We start from the raw sequence: 11,185 nt of genomic DNA, 5'->3' as shown, positions 1-11,185 counted from the left end.
CTCTGATGGTTCTGTAGCAATTTTTAGCACAGACTTTCTCTTCCAATTCCACCTTACACGATTCCGGTGCTGTTCCTCCATCACTTTCCCCCTCTGACTTCCTCATGCCTGACATTAAAATTTCTTCAGCTGATGTATTTTCTGCCATCACTGGCCTCAATACTAACAAGGCATACGGGCCAGATGGAGTCCCTCCTGTTGTTCTCAAGAACTGTGCTGTGCTTACACCGTGCCTAGGCAAACTTTTTCGCCTTTGTCTGTCAACTTGTACCTTTCCTTCTTGCTGGAACTTTGCTCTCATTCAGCCAGTCCCAAAGAACTGTGACCACTCCAAACCCTCCAACTATCGTCCAATTGCTTTAACGTCCTGTATTTGAAAAGCTTTCGAGTCAATTCTCAATAGAAAAATTTTAAGGCATCTTCCCTATCACAACCATCTTTCTGATCGTCAGTACAGGTTCCATCAGGGACGCTCCACTGGCGATCTTCTGACCTACCTTTCAGACTCCTGGTCATCCTCCTTTCGGGACTTTGGCGATAGCTTTGCCATTGCACTTGACATCTCAAAGGCTTTCGATCGAGTCTGGCATAAATCTTTAATTTCCAAACTGCCCTCTTACAGTTTCTATACTTCTATCTGTGCCTTCATCGCTAGCTTCCTTTCTGGTCGTTCTATAGCTGCTGTTGTAGATGGCCATCGTTCATCTCCTAGATCTATCAACAGTGGTGTTCCTCAGGGCTCTGTCCTATCAGCAACTCTCTTCCTTTTATTCATCAATGACCTTCTAAGCTGTACATCTAACCCTATTCACTCATACACTGAGGACTCCACCCTTCACCTTTCCATTCGGTTCCTGCAACGCCCGTCTCAGCAGTTACTTCAACAGACAAGGGATGAGGCTATGGCACACCTAATGTCTGACTTGGGTCATATCTCTGACAGAGATAAAAATTATTTGGTTGTTTTTAATGCATCTAAGACTCAGTTCTTACACATATCAACCCGACAAAATCTTCCACAGGTATACCCACTAATGTTTAATAATATTCAGCTTAATCCTGCATCATCCTTGAACATGCTTGGGGTTTCATTTACTTGGGACTTATCTTGGAAAGATCATATTACATCTCTGTAAAATCTGCTTCCAAGAGATTGGGGGTGCTAAGCTGACTCCGTTCTTTCTTTACCCCTGCACAATTGTTGACTCTACACGGGAGTTTTATCCGCCCCTGTGTGGAGTACAACTCTCATGTGTGGGGAGGCTCCCCACATACAGCTATTCTCAATAGGGTGGAGTCAAAGGCTTTTCGTCTCATTAACTCTCCTCCTCTTACTGACTCCCTTCAACCTCTGTCTCTTCACCATACTGTTGCATCTGTATCTCTTTTCTATCGCAGCTTTAATGGTCACTGCTTCTCTGAACTGTCTGCATGCATTCCTCCACCTCTACGACGGGGGCATAGCACCCGTCTAGCAGCAAACTCTCATCCTTTTTCTGCCCAACTCTCTAATGCAAGAGTTAACCATTGCTCTCAGCCCTTCATTTATGCAACAGGTCAACTCTTGAGCTGTGTCCCTCTGTCTGTATTTCCTGCTGCCTATGATCTCCAGTCTTTCAAACGCAGTGTGTCCAGGCATCTCGAAATGATCGGATCTTGAATTTGGCTCTCTATTGTATTTTGTTTTTCTTTTGGAGGGAACTGTTATTGCGGGCTCATGGCCTTTGGTTCCTTCTTCCTCATATAAAAAAAAAAAGTAGTAGTAGCCACTAGCTGACCTGAAAAGTGGACCTATGTTGACTGCAGGCTGATGTTCCTCCTTTCCTACAGTTCACCATCCTCTTTTCAGGGGATAGGGAGAGAACTGAGGAACATTTATATAACCTTCTAGCATCGCCATCCAGTCATATCGGTGCCACCACGGTAGATGTCTCGCTTACCATAGCGAAGAGGTTAATCAGAATTCCCTCCACCTCCCTCCTCGGTCACCACAACAACCCTCTGATTTATTAGGTATCAAGACAACTCCATCAGGGAAGTTATCGTGTTTAATGTTTCATTTATGGCGCTGTAAACAGCCGCCGAGGGAATAATGAAATATGTGGTGTAGCAGGGGCACTGCACTCGTCATTCTCAATCAGGCCTGAACATCCCAAAAGAGCGATGTTGCTGGTGGAAGATATGCGTTGTAGTTAAATCATTACATAGAGTGATTTCTTTTAATTTTGTTTTCTTTACTGTTGCTGGTCGATTTTATGCAGCATATAATAATAAACCTTATGAGTTTGCTATCAGTGCAGCTTTCATCAATCTGTTTACGATGAGGCAGTAAGAAATAAAATACAAATCATCAGATTAAAGAGGATAAGCCTATAATGGTGAAATCCCAGTTTCAACTACTCAAAATTAAATGCCAGAAGTCACTTATGTACAACTATTACTACTAAGAAAAATTGGTGTACCTTCGAATTGTCAGGAAAATAAGAAATACGGGACTAGAGCACCGTGAAACCAGATTATTATACCTAACCTTTAATTCAAAGCTATTTTAAGCTAATGCTCTGCTGAAAAAAGTAGGTCTACTTGGATAAGGCAAAGTATACCTCAGTAAAAACTATATTTTGTAACAGGTAGTCATTAAGCCGTGAAGCTCGAGCGACGAAACAAGAAAGACATGCAAGAAGGAAAATGTAAGAGGTGTAAAGGAGACGGTGGCATCTGAAGTAAATATGCTGGTAAACAGAACAGCTGTAAAATAGATGTGAAGGGTGAAGACAGCAGTAGTGTGAATCAGGGTAAGAGAGGCTGGTGCAGGAAGCCTGGCAAGGAGAATTTAAATTCCATTACAGGTAGGGTCAGACTCACCGTTCCTCACCAGTCTCGGCTAACAGGCCAATTTCGCGAAGGGCGAGGGGGTAAATCAGGGAAAGGATGAGGAAGGAGACAGAATAAAGAGTCAAGGGGGAGAAAGTCATTGGAGGGACGAACGGAAACGCAGGACACGAACGAGAAGGAGGAAGGGTCAAGTGAGGAAGAAATGACAAAGTAAGGCAAGAAAGAGGAGTGACTAAGGGACAAAGCAGAGAAAGAACTGAAAATGAATTTGGAACATATGGCAAGAAATGGATGGAATGAGGAATATTGCTGGGCAAGTAAGAGTAAGGAATAGAGAATATGGCAGGCAAGAAATGAGGAAACATGAGGAGATGGCAAAGCATGACAGGTGAATGAAGTAATGATAAGAGCAAGAGGAATGTGGGACATGGTAGAGTACGAAATTGGAATGAACGAAGGATAAAGTGGAGACAGTGATAAAAGGCAGAGTAAGATTGGGGAAGGAGTGATGCAAAAGAGGGGAAAGAAAAAGACAAGAGGGAAAGAGATGAAAATGGAGAACAGACAAGGGAGTGAGAAGGAAGAACGGACAAGTTGGAAGAAAAACGAAAAAGTGAGGACAGATGATGGATGTAAACAATGACAAGAATGAACAAGTAGTAAGAGGAAAGATGTATAAAAAACACAGGGCGGCAAGAATGAGAAGAAGGGTCAAGAGGCGAAATGCAGACAAAGCACAGCAAGAAAGGGAAAAGGGGAAATAGTAAAAGGATGGAGGGACAATGAAGGCTGAAGGGTCGAGGAAGGATGGAAAACGCAAGATAAAAAAAAGACATCGGAGGAGGGAAAACAGAGACAGGAAAGGGAAGAAATGGGAACGGAGGCAAAGGAAGGAATTGGAATGAATTAACAAATGAATTAATGTGGGTTTGAGACCAATTCCTACACAAAAAAATAGCAATATCACAGGTGGTCAACATAAAATATGGATAGCAAGAAAAAAATAAATAAGACCTAAACAATTTAAGATCGACTTATGTGTCAGAAGATACTAAAAGGGAACCGATAATATTGATCGATATGAAAATGTATAACGAAAATAAAATAAATGAAAGGCCTAACATACAGACTGAATAAACTAATATAAATGGCCAAACTTCAATAACACGACGAAAATATAATTTGCCCACTTCAAAAGTACTGTCCCCAAGTAAGAAGCCTGGAAAGAACAGTGATGAAAGACCTGAACGGATAGGGAAGAAGTCAACCAGCTTTAGTGAAAATGTAGGGATGGAGGGGCAAAATAGAGAAGTGAGGCAAGGAATGTCAAGAATAAGGATGAAAGGAAAGAGCGCACACTACAAGAACTAGGGGCATGGCAAGCCAGAAAAGGAAGGAATGAGAGGAAACACAGGACAAAACAGGGAAGGAAAGTGGGTAAACAAAAGAGAGGTAAGACGGAGAAAAGAAAAACGATGACGGGCAAGAGTGGGGAAATTTAAGGACTGGATTGAATGAGGAAATGATAACACTGTAGATACCGGTAAAGAAAAAATAAGAAGGAGAAGGTAGAAGTCCCGGTTGCTTTGGCAATGAATCAGTTTAAAAATTCATTGCAGAGGAACACAGGAAAGTGGGAAATATAGCGCAGGATATAACAAGGAAGAGCATGATTGTATGCATTATGAAGTCCCATTTGCACGCCCTTTTCTCATTAAAACTACCGGCATGTGCTTCGATTGTGAATTAATATAGAATATCTTTTAATGTTTCATTGTGTAAAGAAAGGAATAGTATGTTTATGCGCATGACTTAATGTATAGCCTGTTGTATGATGCAGTTATGGGAATGCACAGTGTAGCTGTTAGGAAGTTTGTCTAGATCAGAATATCTGTAAGTTCAAAGAAACGTGACCGGTTCTGTCACCTGAGCGGCTGTGGCTGCTGCGGGGATACCCTTCTCCCAGGCAGTGGCAGACAGAACCTGATAGAACACACACACACACACACACACACCTGTATCATTTACCTCAATAAATCAAGAAAACATTGTGTAATGAGCACCTGCACCTGAGTCAGTAGTGACATGCTATCATTATATATATATATATATATATATATATATATATATATATATATTTTTTACGGAACAGAGAGAGATAATGAACACTTCAAGTGAGAATACTAAAATCACTACTGTCCCGCAAAGTTCCAGGTTCAAAACAAAAGACTTAGGTAAAATTACAAGTTAAAGTTTAATGCTCAAACTAACAACTAAACATTCAGGACTCATAGGGATAATGTAATGGCAAAACAGGTTACATATATGGTTAACTGTAATAGCCTCTATTAACACGAATTTAGCAAGAGCAAATTTATCTAAGTCAGGCCTGATAAAATGAGAAAACCGGATAATGCTCAGTTAAAGCAAGATATAATATTACTACAGATACAAAATATTACTAATACTGGCTGACAGTAAAAACTTTACCAAGCTTACGAATTAACGCCTTATGCTATACAGTACAAGAAAAATGGTAATAACACTTATACTCAAATTATACAGCAGCTAGATGGCTGGAGACTTCCTGAGCACTCACAAAAATAATAATATACTGTACAGGGGAGGACAGAGATGTGAACAGAATGAGGAGTAGATCTAAGTGGCAACTAATGCAGAGACTGAGCTCATTATATAGGGGGCCGGCAGAGCTTGATTCAACTTGTAAGAAGGACGCGCAAATGAAGGCATAAAGGACGAAGAGTTGACACTCCTGCTCTGAACAACAGAAAGAACGACTTACTCTACTATAAGGGGGAGAAGGGAGGAGTGAGGTAGAACACGCAAGCCTGGTCACTATGGAAGCCACGTGGCGAATCGTGATCAAACATGCAGCATACTGTACATTAGAATTATACAAAGGATGATGAAATCATAAGCTATGTAACACCTCCCCATAAAGAAAAAGAAATTTACAAAGGAAATTTCTTATTACTTTAAAACAATCTCTCTAAAGTCTAGATAAGCAATCTGCAATAACATTTTCTTTCCTCTTGACATGTTGTATGTCTAATGAATACTCCTGAAGAAGTAGACTCCATCTTGTCAATCTCTGATTTTTATCTTTAAACTTACTAAGGAATTTCAGTGGGTTATGATCGGTATAAATGACTATGGGGTCAAAACGAGAACACAAATAAAATGAAAAATGATGTAAACCCAAAATCAAGGCCAAAAGCTCTTTCTCAATAGTTGAGTAGTTCTTTTGAGGTGGAGTGAACTTCTTACTGTAATAAGATACAGGGTGTTCAATACCCTGATCATCCTCTTGCAGCAAAACAGCCCCAACTCCTGTATCACTTGCGTCAACAGCCATCTCTTAATAGGATAGCTTTAAGTTTACTGAAAGAGGATTCACATATATCGGTCCAGACAAATTTAACTCCCTTTTTCAGTAGGTCTGTAAGTGGTGATACAAGAATTGAAAAGTTAAGAACAAATCTCCTGTAATAACCTACCATTCCCAAAAATCTTCGTAGCTCTTTCCTACTTTTAGGTCTGGGAAGATCACTTATAACCTGAACCTTAGCTCCTTGTGGTGCAACGTGTCCATCACCAATTACGTACCCAAGGTACTGAACTTTAGCTTGACCAAACTCACACTTTGATAAATTAGCTACAATATTAGCCTGAACCAAACGCTCAAGAAATTTACTGACATGGCATAGGTGATCTTTCCAGTTGTCACTGAAAATTAATACATCATCAATATAAACAACACACCCTGCCAAACCCTCTGTTACAACATTCATGAGCTTCTGAAAAGTGGCTGGTACATTCTTCATACCATATGGCATTACAGAACATGCAAAAGTCTTTCCTAGTGTTACAAAACATGAGATCTCCCTAGTACGTTCAGTCATAGGTACTTTAACAAATCAAACTTACTTATGTACCTAGCCTTTCCGATCTTGTCTATGCAATCTTCCACGCAAGGGAGAGGGTAAGTGTCTGTCTTGGTTATCTGATTAACACGTCTGTAGTCGATGCAAAGCCGCTGTGACCCACCTGGCTTAGGGACTAGAGTGACAGGAGAACTCCACTTGCTCTGACAGGGCTCAATCATCTTGTGGTCCAACAGGTAGCCAAGCTCCTTCTGGATGAGAGGAACTTTCACTGGGTTCACACGGTAAGGAGGCAGTTTAATTGGCTTTGCGTCTCCAACATCGACATCATGCATCAACACAGTGGTTCTTCCTGGAGTGGCACGGAACACTTGTAGGTATTCCTGCAGTAATGCCGAAAACCCCTGCCTTTCCTCGGGAGGTAGATGAGAAAGCTTAGTCTGGAGATCATTCATGATATCAGGATTCTTCCCCAAACTATCACTCAGGCTCATGCTGCACGGGAGAACTTCACTTGCAGACTCGGGTGGAACAGCTACAGTGCAGACTGGGTTATTTTCGTCCCGCGTGTGATATAACTTTAGCATGTTGATGTGACAAAGTTGCTTGTTCTTTCTACAATCTGGTGTGGCGATGACATAGTTGACATCACTGAGTTTCTTCTCCACGAAATAAGGACCACTAAACTTGGCTTGAAGAGGTTGCCCATGCACCGGTAGCAGAATCAAAACCCGATCTCCTGGCTGAAAGTGGCGTAACCTGGACTTCTTATCATACCAAGTCTTCATCTTCTCCTGAGCAGCTCCTAAATTTTCTCTCGCCAACTGTAAAGCAGTGGACAGCCGTTCTTTGAACTTCATCACATACTCCAGCAGGTTGACGTCATCTTCCTCCGACAGCCAGCATTCCTTGAGTAACTTAAGGGGTCCTCTTACTTCATGGCCAAACAGTAGTTCAAAGGGTGAGAAGCCCAGTGATTCATTTGGAGATTCTCTTGCGGCAAATACAATGAATGGAAGACCTTTATCCCAGTCTTTCTGATGTTCCCAACAGTATTTCCTTAGCATCGATTTGAGTGTTTGATGATATCTCTCCAATGCTCCTTGGGTCTGGGGATCGTAAGCCGAAGACGTGATCTGGGAGATGCCCAACTCTGCTTGAAAACATCTGACATGAAATTACTTCCCCAGTCTGACTGTACCTCCTTGGGCAGACCAAACCTTGTGAAGAACCCTAGCATATCCTTAACCACGTTCTTTGCTGAGATATTTCTAAGTGGAATGGCTTCAGGATAACGAGTAGCCATATCAATCAGGGTCAACACATAAGAAAATCCTGAAGAAGTCTTAGGAAGAGGGCCCACAATATCCACCAACACACGGGTGAAAGGCGCCTCAAAAGGAGGAATGGGAACTAGAGGTGCAACCTTTTCGGTCTGATTACACTTCCCCACAACTTGACAGGTGTGACAAGACTTACAATACCAGGAAACAACTCTGAAGATACCTGGCTAGTAGAAGTGTTTCAAAATGCGTCCCACAGTCTTCCTCACTCCAAGGTGTCCTGCCAAACTGGAATCATGAGCCACTCTAATGATATCCTGCCTACAAACACGAGGGATGACAACTTGATGTACAATCTCCCATTCACAGTCGGCTGATGCTGTTGGGGGTCTCCACTTCCTCATAAGTACTCCTGACTTTATATAATAACAAGGAGAAGCACCAGCTGACTCTTCCTCACTGCAAGCAGAGTTAGCTAGACCTTTCAACTCAGGGTCAGCAACCTGCAACTCAACCAACTCTTGACGAGACAAATTATCAACACTACGGGGTACTGCCTCATCTGGTGAGTAGTCCAAATTAACAAGAAAAGTGTCAGCTAGGATAACATCATCATCATCATTATCCTCTAAGTCACCAGTAACTTTAGACTTAGCCCTAGTGACAGCACATGTAGAGAACACATCAGGGACATCACAATCCTGGGTCGCAGTCAATGGTTCACTAGACAACTGAGGAGCTGGACACACTTGACTTCTACCAATATCATTTCCAAGTAAGAAAGTTACACCTGACATTGGGAGTGTCTCAACCAACCCAACCATAACGGAACCATTAACAAAACCAGACTCTAAATTCACTCTGCACAGAGGGACAGAGAAGTAATTATTCCCTACACCTTGTAAGATTACAGTTTCATCAGAGGAATTAACATTAGAGCCTAGAACACTGGTCAGCATAAGGGATTGGCAAGCACCTGTATCACGATATATTTTAACTGATTTCCTGTCATTACTATCCAGAGGACTGACAAAACCATCAGACAGGAAATTAGCACATGAACTCTTGAGAGTGTCACCCACGTTACTGCTCGAAAGAGGAGCTTCATCATGAGAATTTAATTTACCCCTCAAAGCAGGTTCAGTTAACTCAGTTAAAGAATTCTGGGAACTCTCAAGGGTGGACACTAGACCAATTGACTGAATATTTAAAGACTCCTTTTTGTTCACATCACGCTAACTCCTGAAACATTTCTCCGTAGTATGACCAAGCTTACTACAATAAGTACATTTACTTTTCTGAAATCTAGAGGTGGAGCTGGTATTTACTTCCTGAGAAACATCATCTTTATTCTCTTTCCTGTTACCTGTACTCTGAGTAGAGGCAACGTACTTACTCTCAGCTTGCCTTTTTTCTTAAGAATATCTCTTGTGAGTAAGAACATATTCATTCATTCATTCATTGCCAGACGCCATGTATCCCAGACGGGGTGGCGAAGGGCTTAGAGTTAATTGTTTTACAGGGAGGGGCACTAATCCTCCACCAACCCCACTTGACACGTAGGGATGCCAACAGCATCTGGTGTTCCCAGGCGGTCACCCATCCAAGTACTAACCAGACCCAACGTTGCTTAACTTCGCTGATCGGACGGGAAGCGGTGTACTCAACGTGGTATGGCTAAAACTGCAGCATCAGACAAATTATCTGTTCTTTTCTCATCAAAATATAGGCTTACATCCTTATTAATACACCTTTTGAAGTCCTCCAGCAAAGTCATCTGCTTAAATTTACCAAAATCAGAATCCACATTCTTAGAATTTAACCACTGCTCTAACAGATCTTCTTTGATTTTTGCATACTCAACATGGGATTGCTTATCTTGCTTATAAGTTGTCCTAAATTTTACTCTATAGACTTCAGGAACAAGCTCATAGGCCTTAAGAATCAAGCTCTTAACTACATCATAATTATCAGATTGATCCTGAGGCAAAGATGCATAAGTTACTTGAGCTTTACCGGTGAGAACAGTTTGAAGGAGTACTGGCCAATACTTTTTGGGCCAATTAAAACCTGTAGCTACCCTCTCAAACAACTGAAAATACTTTGTTAAATCAGATTCATTAAAAGGAGGGACAAGTTTAACCTTTTTAGCCACATCGAAATCATCAGAGCTAGATTATCCAGTTCCACCTTTTTTCATGCGATACTCATGGTCTGCCTGAATCCTAGCAAGTTCAACTTGTGCCTGAAACTCAGCCTCCTTAGCACGAGCCTCCTGCAGGGCTAGCTGTAACTTAGCTATTTCAATCTGCGTTTGCTCATCTGGAGGAGTTACATTAAACAAGCTTTCATTAATCATGTCAACAATTTGATCTTTAGAATGATGAGAGCGAACAGCAATTCCCAATTGTTGAGCAACAAGCTTAAGTTCATTCTTTGTTCTGTTTTCTACGTCACACACTGTTTGCACATTTGACAAAAAATCTTTGGCTTCATCAAGTGTAGTAATAGTAGACATCATGAATAAATCACAGTCACAAAATATCAAGCAATATCCCTATGATAATATCCTGAATATCCTGATAAGAGGTCGCCAAATTTATGTTACGGAACAGAGAGAGATAATGAACACTTCAAGTGAGAATACTAAAATCACTGCAGTCCCGCAAAGTTCCAGGTTCAAAACAAAAGAGTTAGGTAAAATTACAAGTTAAAGTTTAATGCTCAATTTAACAAATAAACATTAAGGACTCAAAAAAGATGGTTAACTGCAATAGCCTCTATTAATACGAAATTAGCAAGAGTAAATTTATCTAAGTCAGCCCTGATAAAATGAGAAAACCGGATAATGCTCAGTTAAAGCAAGATATATTATTACAGATACAAAATATTATTACTACTAGCTGACAGTAAAACTTCACATTAATCACAAAAACCTCACCAGGCCTACGAATTAACACCTTATGCCATACAGTACAAGAAAAAATGTAATAACACTTATACTCAAATTACACAGCAGCTAGATGGTTGGAGACTTCCTGAGCACTCACAAAAATAATAACAACTGTACAGGGGAGGACAGAGATGTGAACAAAATGAGGAGTAGATCTAAGTGGCAATTAATGCAGAGACTGAGCTCATTATATAGGGGCCGGCAGAGCT

General features: G+C 41.1%; 1 non-coding gene across 1 annotated transcript; it reads right to left on the bottom strand.

The window, feature by feature from the left end:
- Positions 1-9,589: 9,589 nt before the first annotated feature.
- Positions 9,590-9,708, bottom strand: LOC145394868 (5S ribosomal RNA). Its single transcript, XR_013896512.1, has one exon. It is a non-coding gene; the product is annotated as a 5S ribosomal RNA (ribosomal RNA).
- Between the last annotated feature and the right edge of the window lie 1,477 nt (positions 9,709-11,185).

The sequence above is a fragment of the Coenobita brevimanus genome, chromosome 28, assembly GCF_032717465.1.
Source record: "Coenobita brevimanus isolate Jiangsu-jjx chromosome 28, ASM3271746v2, whole genome shotgun sequence".
Classification (NCBI taxonomy): Eukaryota; Metazoa; Arthropoda; class Malacostraca; order Decapoda; family Coenobitidae; genus Coenobita; species Coenobita brevimanus.
Note: the sequence above shows the minus strand (reverse complement) of the source record. Positions and strands in the feature narration are given on the sequence as shown.